The sequence below is a fragment of the Spermophilus citellus genome (genome assembly GCF_964194105.1).
Source record: "Spermophilus citellus genome assembly, chromosome: 6".
Taxonomy (NCBI): domain Eukaryota; kingdom Metazoa; phylum Chordata; class Mammalia; order Rodentia; family Sciuridae; genus Spermophilus; species Spermophilus citellus.
Genome location: NC_138187.1, coordinates 133779375 through 133799144, shown reverse-complemented (window position 1 = coordinate 133799144; position 19770 = coordinate 133779375). Strand labels below are relative to the sequence as shown.

At 49.8% G+C, this 19770-nt stretch overlaps 1 protein-coding gene across 1 annotated transcript in view; it reads right to left on the bottom strand.

Annotated features, from left to right (window-relative positions):
• SYT2 (synaptotagmin 2) overlaps positions 1-15007 on the bottom strand; it is a 112832-nt gene extending 97825 nt beyond the window's left edge. Inside the window, 1 exon segment of the mRNA XM_081299031.1 lies at positions 14739-15007. The gene's annotated coding sequence lies outside the window, so the exon portion shown is untranslated.
• Between the last annotated feature and the right edge of the window lie 4763 nt (positions 15008-19770).

Sequence of the window (19770 nt, the reverse complement as noted above, 5' to 3'; positions counted from 1 at the left end):
AGTACTGCCTAATATCTAACCTAAACCCTGCTTGCTGTAGTTTTCAACCACTGCCCTGGGGTCCCGCCATTAGTACAAAATCTCCCTGATTCTATCCACTGTAGGATGCACCTGTCATACCCACACCCCTCCATTTGTGCTGTCAAAGGACCATGATCTCCTGACTCTGGCTTGTTCTCCTCCCTATCTGTCGCTCTCTGGAGTGAGTGGCTGAAGACCCCATTCCTGAGTTCCTTTCCAGGAAAGAACTATGATTTGTCCCTTGGAAACTGATGCTTTTCTGGGATTCTGGGAAGGGACATCAGGAAATTTCGAGTAAGATTTCATTTTACAGAAGAAAGAACAGAGACACAAAGAGAAGTGACAAGCTCAAGGTTACCAGGGGAACTAACTAAAGGCAGAGCCAAAAATTCCAGTTCTCTATACAAGCCAGAGTGGTGCTCCTCCACGTACCTTCCAGGTGTACACACTCGGGCACTGCCGGAGAGCGGCCTGACACCCCTCAAGAAGGCCCAGGAATGCCTGTGTCCCCTCTGCAGCCCATGAGCTGAGATGGCCACAAGCCCATTCCCTACTATAAACCCTGGAGGCATTAAGCATTTCTCACTGCATACCAGTGACCACAGTTGCAATTACATGAACAATGTTGTGATTCTCTTGCTTAATATCTTGCTTCCCTTGGACAATAAGGGCCAGGAGGACAGGGACCTTCTGTCCCATCTTCCTCACCATTGTAGTCGCACACAGAGGGGTTCCCTGATTGTTGGTAGCCTGGAGGAGTGATCCCAGGGAAGGGTGGCCCTGAGGCATGTGATGACCTGGAGGCGCCATAAGTGAAGGGCTGCAGGGCAGAGGTCCCCGTTCCTCTTCCTGGTTTCAACACTGACAAGAGTTTCCCTTTTCTACAGAATTTCAGGCACAACAACAACAACAACAAAAAAAACATCTTCTCACTACAGGGTGAAGCATGGATCAGGCCAGCATCTGGAGTTGGTGAAAGGACCCAAGGAATCTACATACTTTCCTACCTACTTTTCTTCCCTCCCCCTCGCTTCTCCTCTGCCACCTCTGTCACTCAAGCAGTGACTGGAGTCCCTGGCTTTGGTCCCAAATACACTGTCTCATTCACCTTCCCCCTGACCCAAGTCCCTCTCCAGAAAATGCTTCCAAAACCTGGGTCTAGAGTCTGCAAGCAGGCCACACAACTGCCCAGCGCCAAGCAGGACCCAGAGCACTGCTGAGCCAAGCTGGGGCAGTGGTGTGTGGACTGGGGAAGGAGGCCCTGTGTCACCTGAGGAGTCTCCTCCAGCAACAACACAGAAATGAGGCCTCAGGTTGAATTTCATTCTCGATTTCCAAGGACTGTGAGAGGGAGGGCCCCTGCCCACAGGCACCCTGCCAAAAGCTGGGCCTAGGCGGTCTGTTCGCCTGTGAGCTGGTGGGACGTTGTGCATCCTTCCCTCCCAGAACCAAATTTCCCAAGGTGCCATCAACCCCAGATAAGGAGATGCTCTCAGAAAGTGGGGTACAGATGGACCCTTCCAGGAGCTGCTTTGGGAACCAGTCTCGATTGTTTTGGAGGGGGAGGTGGCCAGAACCCTGTGCCCAAGAACGGACATGACAGGTGGGTCCTGGGGGCACCCACCTGCCCCCCAAGTCCTCATCCACACTGTCAGAAATAGAAAGTCTCGTGGTCCATTTTCAAAATACAGTGTAACGCCTTAACTGGATCTGATTGGAGCCCTTCCCTTTTGCCCGCCCCAATTCTAAAATAAGCCAATCGCGTAGAAGGTAACCCCGAACTCGTCCAATCAGAGTGAAGGGCAGAGCTGCGTTAGGTTAAAGATAAAAGAAGGCGGGCTGCTCGCCCGGGGCCACTTGGTAGCCAGGTTCCAGGATAATGCCCTTTGCCAGGTGCAAAGATGTGCTTAGCTCACCCACTTGCCACCACGTGTTTGATTTCTTGCATCACCTCCTTCTGTCTAACACACGCACCCACACAAGGTATTTATGTGTGATGATGGATGTGTTGATTAATTTTACTATGGTGAATATTACACAGTAAGTACATATACCAAACCATCATATTGTATACCTTGAATAGATAGAATTTTTATTTGTCAATTATACCACAATAGAGCTTGGAAAAAAAAACTATTTAAAACAATTGTAATCCTGCCTAATGAGGCTGCCCCAGCCCACCTCTGAGCATTTGCAAATTCAGTGTTGATTTTCCCCTACCTGACGGCTGCCAGCTCAAGGTCCTTCTACAGTGCTGCTCGTTGTTGTAGAGAGGAAAGGAAAACACAGCTGGGGGTGCTAAGAGGGTGAAGCTCAGAGACCCCACTCCTGCCATGGTTGGATGACCTCCGTGGGCAATGTCTCCCCCTCCAAAGCAATATCCAAGGAAAGTTCAAGTGACCCTTCTCTCCCACCCGGCCCCCCATCTTTTACTATGTCTTGGTCTTTCCCATTCCTGGTCTAAAATGGGCAGTGGAAGCAGCCCTGCAGAGGCACTCAAAAGCTGGGCAGCCAGGGATGCTCATGCAGAGGAAGGAGCCGTGTGTCAGGACAATCAATTATGTCAGCCTGTTCTGCTCAGGAGCTGAGGGAGGTGAGCTCCCTGTTAGGCCAGATGTGCATGAGCAGATGTGCATGACCCCGCATGAAGGTGGCTCTTCTGCTGTCCTCCAGAGCCTCCCTGCCCTCCACTTGTCCTTCCAGGATAAACTGACCACATTTTTTTAAATGCCAGAGCCACAAAAGCCACAGAAGAGACACGAAGGCTGCCTGGTCTTCTTGTGGGGAAAGCAATTACCTCCCAGCCTCAGAAATCAGGGTCTTGAATCTTAATTATAACAGGCAGGTGTCCAGGTAGACACAGTCCATAATCTGCATCTGGCTCTGAGTTGTTCTCTAAACTATGTACATTGACCTCCCCCCCTCCCCGACTCACTGGGTAGGAGGACTGGAAGAGTGGATAGGAAGTGGAAATGGATAGTCAATGCAGCAGGAGGAATGTGGCTAGATGCCTTACCATTAGGGGTTACTAGTGTTAAGAACCATTTTTATTTACTTCCTGAAATTTTTATTTCCCAGACCCTAGAGGACCTGCTCAGCAAGGAGCTCTAGGTCTCCTGTAAATTAGGTGATGGAAGCTCCCCGTTCATGCAATTTTACCCTGGAGAGGAGCAGAGATCCAGATCTCCTCAGCATCCACAGAGCTGTGTGGCTAGAATCATGCTCAAACTGGACTGACATGACCAGCTCTCAAGAGAGTCTTGTGACACCAGCCTTTAGGGGTGACTTTTGCCCACAGCCCCCAAACAATGGACCAGTTGACCCTCTTCTTTGCAGTGTGCCCTGGGAGTGTGGCGTGGGAAGACAAATAAACTTGAATCTGGGTGTTAATTCTGCCACCCATTCCCAGGGTGACCTTGGAATTTATTTTACCTGAGATGGTTTCTCTCTATAAATGGGGTAAAACATGCTCTAAAACTGGATTCTGGTAATGGATTTCCATGCTGTAAATTTACTAGACACTATTGAATTGTGCACCTTAAACAGATGATAATGTGATCTACAAATTCACCTCAGCAGAGCTCAGCCTTGTTATAAAGATAAAACGGGATGACACACAGGGGGCATCGGAATGCACGACTGACCATTTGCAGGGCCCCACCACAGAGTACCTAGGCGCTGTGGGCGGAGGCGCTCCAGTTACAAGGGACCGTCTCAGGTGTTGGTTGTGCCTTGATCACTGCTGAGTTGACGGCTCACTGTGTTTTTTTTTTGAGAAGTCACTTTCCCTTTGTTGGTCTTGTCTTTAAAACAAAGGACTGGGGCAGTTGAGGGGGCCGGTCCCTGGGTATCCTCTCTCCCAACTCCAAGAAAAGCAGTCCTGGAAGAGCCCCTGCCCCAGAGGCCCACGTGAAGCCAGTAGGCTAGGTATCCCCCGGGGCTTCTCTGACCCTGGATGTGCATCTCTAGGGGTCAGCTGGTCTCATGCAGGAGACCCAGCAAGGCTCCTAGGTGACCCTGAACATTTGAGACACAGAATGCCCCAGGTTCTGTCCCACAGTACCAAATCCTGGGAAGTCAGGAGCTCTGAGGAGCAAGCAGTCTTTGTCTGGCATTTACTGGGTGCTCAGCTACCAGCTTGCCTTCACCTAGGATGGTGTTCTCAAATATTGTCCCAAGACCCATTGATGGAGGACCCTCCAAGAGCCTGTGGTTATGTGGGTTATAGCTACCAATAATTACCATATTATAAATTTTTAACTGTATTTTAGTTGTAGGTGAACACAATACCTTTATTTTATTTATTTATTTATTATTAATTTTTATGTGGTGCTAAGGATTGAACCCAGTGCCTCAAGTGTGCTAGGCAAGTGCTTTACCACTGAGCCACAACACCAGCCTCTGATGTTAGAAATTAAAACTGAGAAATTTCTAAATTATTATATTAAAAAAGCAATAAACTCTCTATATAGTATCATAATATAGTTTAATAAAAAGTAACTGTAGGGCTAGGGCTGGGGCTGGGGCTCAGCAGTAGAGCACTTGCTTGGCATGTGTGAGACACTCGGTTCAATTCTCAACACCACAAATAAGTAAATAAAATAAAGATCCATCAACAACTAATTAAAATATTTTTTTAAGTAACTATAAGCTAGGTACAGTGGTGCATGTCTGTACTCCCAGCAACTTGGGAGGCTGAGACAGGAGAATAGTAAAATTGGCACCAACCTCAGCAACTTAGTATGATCATGTCTCAAGATTAAAAAAAAATAATAATAAAGGGCTGGAGATATAGCACAGTGGTAAAGCATCCCTGGGTTCCATTTCAAGTACCACAAAAATAAATTAATTAAAATTTTAAAAATAATTTAAAAAAACACAAATAAAAAGGACTGGGGATATAACTAGGTGGTAGAGCACTTGCTTATCACGCAGAAGGCCCTAGGTTCCATCCCCAGTATCTATCTCTCTCTCTCTCTTTCTCTCTCTCACACACAGTGGAAGTTCTATCTAGTAAGAAGGCCTCATTTTACATCTCCACAAATCTCTCTGATGGCTGGTTTACTAGAAGGCAGCTGAATTCTCATGCCAGCTTCTGTGTTCAATCTGTTGCAATAAGTTACTTTGATTGAAGGAGAAAAGAAAATCCACACTCATACAGAAGTATAGTTGTGAAAGGGGAGGAGGATTTGCTAAAGCCTTTGCAGATCACTGTGGATATTCTTCTTTGATGGGACACCAAAACTCAATACATGGTAGTTTCTTAAAGGTTTAGCTGAAGTGTGGAATCTGAAACCTTAAGTTTGGAATGGATCTTTTAACTCTGAGCATGATTTTATAACACCATAATTTATCATTTTGAAGATACTGGTTTGCTCAGTTGTGCAGATCTTTCAGATATTGAAAAACTTCAAAATATTGACAAATCACATCCATTAATATTCTAGCTAATCTAATCAGAAGTCTTTTTTTTTTTTTTCATTGCAATAGATGTGAGTTTCCCAAAATTCTAATTCTTTTGCTTGAAAGCTTGAATTTTATCATTGGGAACAAATACTGTCAGTTGATTTTTCTTGAAGTCGCAGTCTCTATTCATTCATTTTTGTAAAAATGCCTGCTCAACGCCCAATTCTAAATAATTGTAATTTGCCCGTCATTCTTTCAAGTAAAAATGGTGTCCCCCACTAAATGTGGTTAGTTTAGCTTGTAACTCAAACAAATGCATAGGTATTGGTGGTGAGTTTTTGTTTTGTTTTGTTGTTTTAAGATACTAAGGATTGAACCCAGGATCTCGTGCTTGCTAGGCAAGTGCTCCACCACTGAGCTATATCCCTAACCCTTAATCTTTAGTTTATGAGAGAATTATTTCAGTATGCAGAATCGTACTTCTCATTTCACCACAATGATTATTTATAAGATGTGTGCTCCAAGCTGGGCGTGGTGGCGCACACCTATAATCCCAGAGGCTCAGGATGCTGAGGCAGGAGGATTGAGAGTTCAAAGCCAGCCTCAGCAACTTAGTGAGGCCCTAGGCCACTTAGTGAGACCCTGTCTCTAAATAAAACACAAAAAAGGGCTGGGGATGTGACTCAGTGGGTTCAATCCCCGGTTCCAAAACCAAAACAAAACAAGATGTGTGCTCCAGGAGCTGGAGATATAGTTCAGCCTAGTATGCGAGACCCTAGATTGGATCCCCAGCACTGCAACACACACACACACACACACACACAGAGAGAGAGAGAGAGAGAGAGAGAGAGAGAGAGAGAGAGAGTACTGCAGAGTCAGGATTTAATAAAACCATACCATCTGCTGCTTGATCAAAGACATTCTCAGGTGAAACTGCCATTTCTTCATGTACTGACTTATTTGCTTAGCAGGTGTGCGGTGGGGAAGAAGACAATGACCAGTCCAGTTGGTGCCACAACCTTGACTTGTGCAGAGGGGCCAGCAGTTTTGCCCACAGTTGCTTCAGTACCCAACACCATCATGTGTGAAACTGTCAATAACTTAGGGTTATTACGAAAACTTCTTTGACCTTGGGGCTCCCTCTGAAAAATTCTTGGGAGCTCCCAGGTATCTGTGGATCCCATCTGGAGAAGTACTGTTGTAGGACATCACATGTAGTCTTCACAGGGCCACATGTCCTATGTGTTACTAGCTCCATTCTCAGAAGACCCTGAGGTACAGAAAGTTTAAGTGACTTGCCTGGGGACACATGGCCAGGAGGTGGGAGTCTTGGTTTAAACCTAGGCCACCTGACTGTCCCACACCTTCTTTGGAGGTGTCTTTTATAACATGCAACTGGGGGCATGGAGCCAGGGGTGTCAAACGCCTCCTCTCTCCCTTCTCGTTCCTCTCCTCCTGGGGTCTTTGGAGCTCACTGGACACCTCCCAGCCTTGCAGCAGTGAGAGCCTGTGCTCCCGGTACTGCCTGCATCCTGGGTTCCCCGTTGCCCCTCCACCAGCAGAGACTGGATGGTAGTAGGGGGCCAGGCCTCCCCGCAGCCTCAGACCCCTGGAACTGCGCTGCCAATGGCTGGCTTAGTCCTTGCTTCTTCCCTGCCTCCCACAGCAGCGGAGCACAGTTCCCAGCATCAAAGAGCTAATCCGATTTCTCGGCTGTGTCTCCCCCTTTGCCTCCTGCAACGCCAGGATTGATTTGGAACCAGGGCAGCCTTATTAAAGTGATGCTTTTTCCTCCTCCTGGGAGACTCACACTGGGAAAGAGAGGCCTCCCCCTTCACCAATTAACTCCGTGCTTCCTGCTAACTCGGATCCTAGCCACAGGCTGCCCTTGACTTTCCTGGGGTTTAACCTCTAACTTTTCTTGGCTCCCAATGGGGAGGCTGGATTTCAGTCCCAGGTCTGCTTTCCCGCAGGACCCCTAGCACTGAACCAACAGATTCTTGTTTTCCTCCCTCCACTCCTGAGCTGTGGAGTGGGTGATCCCATTCCTCCTGGCATCTGGTCCCAGACCCTACCCTGGGGCGTGTGATTTGGGTTCATCTGAGTTGGCACAATGAGTGATCCATGGTTCACAATCAAAACAGGGAACCAGACAGCCCCAGGAAGGACAGAGATAAGGGACTATGTGTTTGTTAAATATTATCTTCCTAGTTACACACAAGACGCAGAGGCACACAGAGACCTCCACCACAGTCAAGGACCCTCCAGGACCCCCCTGCAGGCTGTCTCTCAGGCTCTCCTCCTCTCTAGGAAGCTAAGGAGCAGCAAGAGAAGGTGAGGTCACACATCAGAAAGGACTTCCTTTCCATTAAGACATAAAAGCTCTTTCCCCAGACACTTTCCAAAACAGGAAGCAGCAGCCCAACATCTGGACCATTAGTTCAGAGCAGAATCAACGGTGAGGAAAAAAACACTTCTCTCAAATCCTCCACCTCTTAGGGAGCAGGGTTGTCCAGAGGGTCCTTGGAGCCCAGAGCACTGGCTGACTTTGGGGAAGCCACATCTGCTCTGGAAAGGGACAAACAGGCACCATCCCAAGAGCCACTAACTCCACATGTCCCTTCTTGACTTGATCCTGCACCAACACATCTGGTCTCATTTGGCTTCAGAAGAAATTGAAGCCAGGAGTAGGTGTGAGGAGGGAGAGAAAAGAACAAGAGGAAAAGGGAAGGTCAGGTGTGAGGAAGGCACCGTCCCCTCTCTCACAAACACACACAGCTGGTTAGGACTCACTCTCTGCTTCTCCGCTGGGCTGCCCCATGGCTTCCACCACCACTCCCTCCGCACCTGCAAGCAACCTGAGCTGAAGAAGCACATAGAATTTGAAGTTTCCCAACACACACACACACACACACACACACACACACACACACACACAAAATGATAAATGTCTGAGATGCCGATTTCCCTAAGCTGATCATTACATATTGTATATATATATAGAAATGTCACACTATATCCCATAAATATGTGTGATTACTGTTTGTGAACTAAAAATAAAAGTAATTTTTAAAAAAGGCCCAGGGTGAGCCTGGGCGATTTTGTCTCAGTCACATCTTACAAATGCGACCGGCTGCTTGCACCCCTGGGTCATTCCTCAGCTTGGGCATGTAAAGGGTTAAGCTCCTCCCAGCCCCACCCCATGCTCAGCCTGCAAGCCCCTCACAGCATCCCTTCATTCATTTCTATCTTCCCAGCTCTCTAGTGCCACACTAATAGTCACAACCACTTACACTAGATATTAAGATGCAGGGAATAGTAATGGGTAAATTCTGCCTCTAATTGCAATATTCCCTAATTGCTAAATTCCAGAGCTACCACATCAGCCCCATTATGAAAGTCCTGCCGGTGTTCACAGCCTGACAACTTCCTGTCCCACTCAGAGGCACCTGGTCCCCACAAATGCCTCCAGGGAACTTTCCTGGTTCCTCCCAGGATCCCAGATTGTGCAGTCAGGAAGCCTGGGCTGGGGGAGCAGCGGGAACCCTGCCGCCCCACACGGGCCATCACGAGGGCTCCCTCTGGGCCTCGGGGATCCAGGACAGGGGAAAGAGTCCCATGCCCTGCCCTTGGGGAGCCCCAGGTTGGCAGAGGAGCAGTGGTTAACTTGAGCTCCCTTTGTAGCTGTGGGTACTTAGTTGAGTTGAATGGAAAGTGGAGGGAAGAGGAGGATGGTGGGGAATCAAGAAAGCACAGGGCACTGTGGCTCAGACTGTGCGTGCACTCCAGCTACCCATGCATCTGAGGGTTGAGGCTGCGCATCCCACGGGGATCTGACTTCTTGAGCCTGGACTCTGAAAGACAAGCAGGCTCCAAGGAGTTCCCATTTCCCCTGCCTTTGCAGCTAATCCTAAGACCCAGCACACACACACACACACACACACACACACACACACACACACACACTGCTGCCAGGCTCCACAGGCTGCCACATGTCTGGCATCTCAGACATTTATCATTTAATCACCAAACTGGGAACTCGCCGAGGCTCAGGTGCCCAGGGGATCAGTGTCCCATTACACCCAAGGTGGCTGGGCAGATTCAGATTCAGCTGGAGCGGGCGTCCCATCAGTCACCCCAGCAGCCTACCATGGCTCCTCCCTACCCCCTTCAGAGCAGGTACTCCTGAAGAAGATGCCCGAGCCTTTATGGAGAATCCCAAGGAAACCCTACGGCAGGGAAGGAGAACCAATTCAATTTCTCCAAGTCTCACTGCCTAATTTTTTAAAAAAAAAAAATCTGCTGCCTGATTTCAAACATCTAGTCTCCAGTTTATACTCAAAGTTTGAGTAACTTCATCCCCAAGGGCCCCCGAGAATCCCCAACTCCATCCTCTGGCTCCATGCTGTAGGCAGAACTGGTGAGGATGGGGAGGGACTTGACGACAGCAGGGCAACTCCACTCTGAGCAGTCATCTCCGTCCTGCAAGGACCCGTGGCCTGGAGATTTGGGATAAGTCACACCATGTCTCTGGGCCCTTGCCTCTCTGTTGTAAAATGGGGACAGTGATGGCTGCTCTGAGATCTGATGGTGGTACTGAACTGCTGTCTTGTGGGCAGGCAGCATGCTGCGGGTGACAAGGGGCGTGTGTTCAGCCAAAGCTGAAATCCTGGGGCTCCAGATAAAGTGGCCAAAGAAGGACCTCTCTTGACTTGACAACAGCAGTCAACTCCTCTCTCTCTCTCTCTCTCTCTCTCTCTCTCTCTCTCTCTCTCTCTCTTCTTGTCTCTGACCCTCAGTGTGGGGGCAGGCTAGAGCATCAGACGCTCTGAGGTGCAATGGTCATTTCAGCAGCCCCCACACTCCTCCTGCCTTCCTACAGGGCAGGGTCTGGAAGGGGCCTCCAGAACCCAGACTCCTCGTCCCTTCACTGGGGGACTCCGTCCTCATCTGGAAGTTGATCTGAGGAGGCGGTTCCACAGCAGCTCTTGCTTGCCACACATTTCAGAGTCCTCTGTGGGGTTGGATCTCAGAGCCAGTCTGTGGGGGTGGGGCCACCAGTTGGGTGCCCCCTGCAGGCTGGACTCCACTCACTCATCAGGTACCTCTGGGTTTGCAAACAAATTTACTCTGGTTCCCTCTTGGAACTGTCTGTTCCAGGGATGAAGATGAAGGATTGCCAGGACAGAGCCTTCCCAGAAATCAAGCTTTGGCAAGAAACGGCTTGTTAGCCATAAAGAAGCCCCTGAAAATCGCAAGGATGAAATATTGCAGTGACCACCAAGGCAGTTAGAGCGCATCTTCTTTGAGTTTTTAAGATGAACAGAGGTGAAATATGGTTCTCTTCAGCTGGAGAACCCAGGACAGAGTCCTGTCTGTGGGCAAGGAAAGGGCTGTGAGAAGCACCATGACAGAAAAGCTTATATGACTCTCATCCTGAGCAATGCACTTTACAAGATCTAATTCATTTACTCCTCACCCACAGCAACCTAAGTCAGAGGCAGGAATGTTAGTTCCATTCTACAGATGGGAATACTGAGATTCAGAAGTTGATTAACTTGCTTAAAGTCAGAGCAAGTGGCAGAACCAGGAGGAACCCAGGCAATCTGGTGATAGTCACTCTACTGCCTCTTAGAAAAACTAAAATAAAAAGCCAGGCATGGTGGCACCCTCCTGTAATCCCAGCAACTTGGAAGGCTAAGACAGGAGGATCGAAAGTTTAAGGCCAACCTCAGAAACATGGTGAAGCCATGAGCCACTTAGGGAGACCCTGTCTCAAAAGAAAAATAAAAAGGGCTGAGGCTGTAACTCTGAGACAAAGTACCTTGAGTTCAATCCCCAGTACCAAAAAAAAAAAAAAAAAAAAAAGGATGACTGACATTTCTCCAATGAAACTGAAACTGTCATTTATCACAGGCTTTCTGACCCAGGACTGAATCCCAGCTTCCTGACCTGGCTTCTGACCCAGTGGAGGATGAATAATCAACTTGTTGCCTGTGTAGAGATGATTCATGCACAGAATTTATAAATGCATCTGTCCAGTGATCCAGGGACTACTTTAAAGACGATATTATAGTTATTTATACAATATTACCCTGTAAGGTAAGTAGTATTACTTATTCTCATAGAGAAAACTCTCTGAACCTGGTCAGGCCACCCCATGAAATGCTCTTGTCTCCTTTTATTATTGCCATGATGCTTATCAGGGCTGCGGTGGATTCTTGGTGTAATTATTTGTCTAATTGTTTGGTATTCACTAGATCATCAGCGCCATGGGCAGGAACCAGGTCTGTTTTGTTGCCATCTGAATCTGTTGCCTAGCATAGCTCTGGACACAGCAGACTGTCAAACAGCAAGAACTGAGTGAGTGTGGAAAGTGACATCGGGGTGGCAAAGGACACAAAATCCAGATTGACGGGAATTTTTTGTCTATTGTGCTCACGGCTGCATCCAGTGACTAGAACATCCGCACAGAGTAGGTAGAGTAGGTACTCGCTAATAAAAATACTTGTTGTGTGAATGAATGAATAAGGCCACACCATTGTAATTCAGGACCCAGGGATCTGAACCCAAGCCCAGCTGGCTCCGGGCCTCTCTACTTTGCTGCTTCCTGTTTTAACCACCATCTGTGTAAAAGCCCTCTCTGTTGCTCCCTCTGGCTGGTCCTTCGAGTTCCTAAAGAATAATCTCAGCAAACTGGACCATCTAAGATGTTTAGCTTAAGATAAGCAAATCCAGCTTTAGTAGAACCTGCCCAGATCAGGAAAGTCCACACAGCAAATCCCAAAGCTGAGCAAAGCAGCATTTCTACTCAGCCGCGGCCTTCCATCATCCACGAGGCACCTCAGTGCAAGCAAGGGAATAACATGTCATTCCTCCAGTGCACTAGGCCCAACCACTACCACCACGCCCCCACGGTCCTGCCCATACCCCTTCCACCACTCAGCAGAGAAAGAGGAGATCCAGGGGTGACAGGACAAAGAATAAGCAGAGGCCATTCAAGGTCAGGCACACCTAGGCTGGGGAGGACTGGGGTGGCTGCCAGGGAAGAGACTTCTCCAGCCACCTCCGAAGCCCACCCCGCCCCTCTCCACAGTATCAGGGGTGGCCTGGCTGCATCTGCCTGGAAGATGCCTGTGGAGGAAAGAACTGGAATGAGCTCCATCTGCAGTGTAGGTCCAGCAACCCAGACCCAGCTCTGGAAAGGCCTCTCTGGCTACGCAGAGACTATGGGAAAGGTCCAGGGATGTGACCAACCCCAGTCACAGGTGAAGCCAGTCAGCCTCCTCTATGGGGAAATGGGCAAAGTGCGCACCTCCCCCCGGCCCTTGGTCTGAATGAAGAACTAAAAGAAAAAGAAATGTGCTTGCACAACGCACCCCTCTCAAAAAAAAAAAAAAAAAAAAAAAGATCCCAGGTTGAGTGGAAAGATCTCACGAGTAAAGCTGACTCACCACACAGTGGTCTAGTCTCTGCTTCTCCAGGGACACAAGGCCAGTCTATGGGAGGCTGTAATTGGAACACCTACCTCTGCCTCCCCCTCTGCCACTTTCCCAAATCTCCTCGCTCCTCTGTGGGCCAGGTGCAGAGGAAAGATGGTGAGGAGGAAACCCAAGAAGTCCCCAGTAAAAGCCAGACCCTGAGGGAAGTCCTAGATGTGTCCTAAGGATGTGTCCCTAGATGAGGAAGTCCTGAGGATGTGTCTGGGAGCAGAGCAGGACAGAGGCTGGCCATACTGAGGGAGGAAGCCCAGGAGTGGGGGTGCAGCCCTCATGGGTTATTCCCCAGGGGGCAGGAGGAAAAGAAGGTCTGGGGCTGGACTCCCAGGGCCAGGCCTCAGTGTGCCTGGCATGGACCCCTGACGCTGACTCACCCCCTGAGGCCCTGGCACAAGCTGCAGCTTGCAGTGCCTGCCAGGCCACTGCCACTGCTCGCTGGCCAGGACGCCATGCACGTCCCACTGCATCAGAGCCTCCCTGCCCCCTCCACCTGCCCCTTCCACTCAGCCCTAGGGGCACAGGGCATGGCTATTTTTTTCAACACCTCTGATGATCACAGAGATGTTTCCAGAAGCCCAAAAGCTGAACTTGGATAAGTAGGGGGAGATGGCTGGAAGGACTAAGGCCATCCTGTGCCTCCCTGTCACCCCTTGTAATGAAATGCCCAGGTTGCCAAGAGCTGGAGCGACTGGATTGAGGACAATCTATTACACAGGGAGAGGACCCCTCTGGGCAGAGGAAGGAGGAGAAGAGGTTACTGCATCTACCCCCAGGCTTTCTGGGTCAGGCCCCAGACCACCTTCCTGCCCGGACCCCGGATGTTAAGGATTTCCTCATCTCCTGCCCACCCCATTCCAATCTGGGCCTCCTGCACCCAGCCAGCCTCTGCCCTCTCCACACTGCAGTGGTCCCTCTGGGCTAGTGCATTCTCTGTCCTTGCACTGTTTTCTTCCACTGCGGGGGGGGGGGGGGGTGTAGAGGGGAGGGCTCTCACTCCTCTACCCCAACAAGAAACCCATGCCCACATGGGCTGCGTAGGTCAGGGGCGGCGGAGGCACCTGTGGAGTGTGGAAATGAAGGGAGGATGCCTGGGATTAGTGGAGGGGAAAGGATACAGCTCCTCTTTGATTCACATAACCCCGTGCCAAGGCAAAGGTAGATGGAAGAGTCCAGAAAGAAGAGTGAGGCTGTCTGCACCTGGGGACAAGGGCTGGAGCAGGAATGGGACGTCCTAGGTCGTGCTGAGTCATGAGATTTGAAGGGAGGCAAGGGGCTCCTCCATCCCTGCTCCTCCCTGTCCCTGCTCCTCTGGACCCTCACTTCCAGACAGTCCCTGTATCTGGCTCTACAACCGCTCCCTGATCCAGGGGCTGCGGTTCGCAGGGCTCGGGGACCCTCCCTTCTCCTCCGACGACGGCGGAACCGGGGGTCCCCACTTGGTCAGAGACCGTTCAGGCGGGCGGGGGAGCGCAAGATGCGCATAGGGGGCTCCGGGAGGCAGCAAAGAGGGGCGAGGGCGCAGGGGTCGTTGGCCCCCTCTCCTCCGCAGCTCCTCTAGGGGAGGCGGGAGAGGAAATCTGCTCCCTCTTGGCCCCCAGCCCGAAGAGGAGCCGGCCCCTCGCCCCTCGACCGGCTTCCCCAAACGAACCTTCTTCCCCTGGACATTCCAAACTCCCCCAGAGGAGGCGCGGGCGCCTGGACCCCTTGGCCTCAAACTTCCTGAGCGCCACCCTGGCCCCTCTAATCTGTAGCGAGGATGGAGAAACTTCGGAGGGGGAGGTCGATGCCCCCACGGGCAGGGTACGGACTTACTGGAGACAGACCCCCAGGAGGAAGGAGAGATTCGGGGTCCCCGCTGCGAGGGCGCGTTGGGTTGTAAGGATGCGGCGCTGGCGACAGTTTAGCAGCGGCGTCCGTTCCCCCGGGGCGCGGAGTCCCCGCTCCGCCCCGGCCCCAACTCGGCTCCGAAGTGCCTTTGCCGCAAGACTTGCTGAGCTTAGCAGTCTGCGCCGAGGCGGCGACGGGAGGGGGCCTGATCGATGGGCGAGCGCGGAGAGCGCTGCAGTGAGGGGAGGAGACCGGGCGGGCAGCGCGGGAGGGCGGGGACCGCGGAGGGAGGAGGCCTGCAGGAGGCGGAGGGAAGGACCTGCCTGCGGGGACCTGGTCGGGTCTGCGCAGCCCCCTCCGCTCCGCGCCCACGCCTCCTGCTCAAGGTCAAGGCGGCTGCTCCCAGGGCAGGGAGAGCAGGACAAGGAAAGGGGCCGCCTCCTCCCCACCTGCGACGGGTTGTCTCGCTTGAGCCAGCCTTTTCTCCCCAGTCTGCAGAACCCTCTGCAGCTCAAGGCTAAGTTATTAAGCTCAGGATCCCCCGTAGCCATTTGGGGCCCCTGAATCCCTTTCTTTCCTCCCACCCCAGTAAGTCTACCTACAGTGGTCACCGGGATGGTGGGGGCCTTTGAGCCTAAAGGGTGAGTGAGGAAGAGGAGGATCTCTGGGAGAAGATAAAGGTGCCTGGAGCCTGTGACAATAGGGTGGTGTCCAGGAAGAGGGGAGGAGGTAGGGAGGAAACCCCTAAATGATAGATTTTCCCTACGTGTTAGTTTGCTGAATATGTGAGACATCCCTTTTAAGATGGGTATTATGCTTAGTTTATAGATGGGGAAACAGTTCAGGTACAGTACTGGACCAAGGAGCCACACACAGCAAGTGGTGGCATTGAGGGAGAGTCAGGGGAGAAAGAAGATTGCAAGCACAGGGTGGAGCCCTAACCTACTTAGGATCCCTGGGGGCATGAGGAGGAAGGCACACAACTCACACAATACAGCACAACTCCAGTACCCACTTTAACTCTTCCAGAGTCCGTTTTTATTAGTAGTGGTATTAGTATTAGTATTTATTGATTTATTTTACCACTGAGCTGCATCCCTAGCCCTTTTTGTTTTTGAGACAGGACCTGGCTAGATTGCAGAGGCTGTCCTGGAACTTGTGATCCTCCTGCCTCAGCCTTCCAACTTGCTGCAATTACAGGTGTGCTCCACATGTGCAGAGTCAAATTTTAATCAAGGAAGATGAGACTGTCATTATGTTGTTTTCCCATGCAAAAGAGGATGTCCAACTCCTCTCTGAGCCAGGCATGTTCAAGGACTTATTTCTTGGACACAGGGACAAGCTCTTCTCCCCTTGCTTTTTCATACTCCTAATACTGACAGTGTGTAACTACAGGACTGCAGCCAGACAGGGACTGCAGTTCCCATGCTAACCGGGCTAACACACTTCAATTCTATGGCAGTTGGCCCAGCTGCGCGCATACAATGAAAGCCTGTGTCAATCTGGTGCCCCAACTTCTCCTAAGCTTGCCTGGGAACCTAAGGTCAGGGGAAGCCAGCCTGCCTTCCCAGACTATTAGGAAGTCAATGCTGCAATCAATTTGGTTAAATGAAAAATGTGGTGTCCCTGGCTACAGCCTTAATGTTCTTTTAATTCATCAGGACCAGTAGTGTCTGAGTTATAAACCTAATCACGAGCTCAGCATCCCTCTCGCTTATTCCCCCAGGAGCTAGAAGAGCAAAGAATGGAAAAGACATCCACTCTCTCCACACCCAACCTATTATTATTTTCAACCACTCATCATTTTTAAAAGATGAGCCCTTGTAGTCTTGGTCCATCATCACTGATTTGCATGACCACTAGGGCAAACCCTCTGCCTGGATGCAAGATCATTCTGAACCCATGAAGGTAGGGGTCTGCCCATATAACATGGAGCTATCTGGAGGGAAATCTACCTCCCTTGATTACATTGTTTTGCCACTTTCTACTAAACACTGCTTCCTCATAGCTTCATTCTCTAATTTTTCCCATGTAGGAAAGAAGAGAGAGCAAGGAACCAATTACAGCATCTCCCTCCAAACGACTCTCTGGGGATGCAGAGTCTCTGTGCCCCTCCCCCACTTGTCACTAATTGGCACATAAAACCCAGCATTTTTGTCCCTGGTTGCTCCCAGGTCTGCTAGCACTTACACTGAACACCTGGATTGCTTCCCCCTCTATCCTGGGAAGGTCTTTGTTCTCACACAGCTTTTCAAAGCCCTGCCCGTTGTCTGTCCTTAGAGTAAACAGAAGAGATCAGGCAGGAGCACCCGCCTTCCTGTCCACCTGCAGACCTGGCCAACTCATTCCTGCCTCCTCTCCTCACACTCCTAACACAAACACGGGGGCCAGGGATTGCCGTTCCCATCCTCCCAGCCCACGAGCATCCATCTTAACTCTGCATGTTGTTCCCGACAATTAAGCCAACAACTGCTGGACCCGCCTCTGAACACACCTGCCCCACTGCAGGCACTCAGTACATGGGTCTATAAAACTGACCTGCAGTTCCTGTCACTGAGGTCTTCTTCACTAGTGTTTTCTGCTTGGATTTCGTACACATAGCAAGTTTAAATGTATCTTGATTTTATTTATATATATTTATAAAGTCCACTTAATTTTTAGACATCCTATAAAAATGCTTTCAATATAGAAGACACTAATTCAAGACAGGCACAGTGGTGCACATCTGTAATCCCAGCAGCTCAGGAGGCTAAGGCAAGAGGATCATGAGTTCAAAGCCAGCCTCAGCAAAAGCAAAGTGCTAAGCAACTCAGTGAGACCCTGTCTCTAAATAAAATACAAAATAGGGCTGGGGATGTGGTTCAGTGGGGGAGTGCCCCTGAGTTCAATCCCTACTATTAAAAAAAAAGAAAGAAAAGAAAAGAAAAAGAAAAAAGAAAGAAAAGAAAAGAAAAAGAAAGAAAAAATAGAAGACACTAACTCATCAGACAGAGGAGGATGAAACATGGGTAAAATAAAGTTAAATATCGTATAATTCATGTGATATAAGATATCTTATTTTTAGTTGTAACTAAAAATAAAAATCCTGGTTTCCTAACAAGTGGTGAAGGCCAGCTTTTCCAGGAAGGCTATTAAATGAACTGTAATTATTTATGATCTGTGCAGTGAACAAAACAATAAAACAAATAACACGGAGCACAAATAAAACTCTTAAATACAACAGAATGGGGAGGGCTATTTATTTATAACTTAACACTCCTAGAAGGGAAGTGTCTGGAAGTTTTCAGAATTTTATCAGATCCCAGGGATGAGAGGACATCATGAGGACTTCATGTTTTCACATTCTTGTCCGAAAGTAAAAATGATTCTCGCATTCAAAGGGAATAATCTAAAACACCAGAGCAGACTTCCTCCCTCCTCAGTGGAGTCCCTGTCACACAGATTTATGTCCCAGACAAGTTATACTGAGCCTAAGTTTCTGCCCTTGTAATACAGAAGAGGGTTCTGGACTATTCTACCTAGTGTGAAAACTGCCACTTTCCCCAGCCACTCCCTCTTACACTCTTAGGGTGACTCTAAAGATGAGGAAGAGATGCTGTGCACAGGGTGGTGCATACCTTCTGGGACGTGAGGAACAAATGGCTCAGAACTCAGGTCTACAAGGGCAGGATGTCTTTCCTTTCCAGAGGGCAACCATGGGCTTCGAAGCTACCCATCAGGAGGAGATGGAAAGCAGGTCAGTTGAAACACTTTCTGGAAAATTAACCCTGGCACTTTAATATCCCAGCGTCCATTAAAACCTTTCATACATTGGGGTCGTAGCACAGAACTGCCCTTGGATGAGCCCCAGCTGTGGGAGGTGAGTACCAGAAGCCACAGCAGAGGACACCAGGGAAGAGCTCTAGGATTGACACAGTCCTCTTTTGGGTTCCCCAGGTGCATCTGCCACCCTTCTCTGCACCACTGGAGCCAGTTCTCTTAAGCTTCAGATCATCCATGTCCCCATTGGCTACCCAGTCAGCATTTTTCCACTCACCTCCTAGGACAAGGTCTATCAGGACCCCTGCTAGGGGCTGGCAGTATGGAGGGGACATTTACACACCTCCAAGAGTTCACAGCCTCCTGGAAGCAGGGAGTGAGATGTTCAGGGATAGGAAAGTAAAAGGTACCATGAGAATGGCAGCGAGAGTCTCCAGGTCAGCGTGGCAGGAAGGCAGAAGCCATGACAGCCTTCCCTCCTAGAGGAACCTTTCAGCTACCTCCAGAGGAAGGACTAGTTCTCTGGGGTGGGCAGTGAAGTCCAAGGCCGGCCAGTCGGAGACAATCATGGGGTAAATGGGTAGAGTGCACTTATTAAAGCACTTAAGCTTTGTAGGGGGAAAGCTCTGTGACTTGGGATACCACGTCTTCACCTTCTGAAACCTTGTTGAATGGAGGCCTCACCATCTCCTTGAGGGGTTGTTGTGAAGATTAGAAGTGTGTAAAGATTGAGCAGGGCCTTAGCAAAAGGTAGTTACCTGATTATGCTCAGGAAAGTGAAAGTAGTTCTGTGAGGTTGGAGTGCAGAGTGGGCTTGGGGAGCAGGGAGGCCAGGGCAAGACCACGCCACAGCCTGTTGACCAGCTGTGTGGATTAGGGCCTTACATTCAGGAGAAACTTGATCCATTTGTTTTTGTTGTTGCTTTGTTTTTGTTTTTGTTTGGCGGTGCTGGGGATTGAACTCAGAGCCTCACACAAGTGCTTTTACCACTGAGCCACATTCCCCCCTACACACACACACACACCCCTTGTTGTTTTGGTTTTCTGCTACCAGGGATTGAACCCAGGGACGCTTGACCACTGAGCCACATCGCAGCCCCCTTTTTATATTTTATTTAGAGACAGGGTCTGCATAAATTGCTTAGGGCCTCACTAAGGCTGAGGCTGGCTTTGAGCTTGCAATCCTCCTGCCTAGTCTCCCAAGCCACTAGGATTATAGGCTTTTGCCACTGCCTCCAACAAAACTTGATCCACTTGA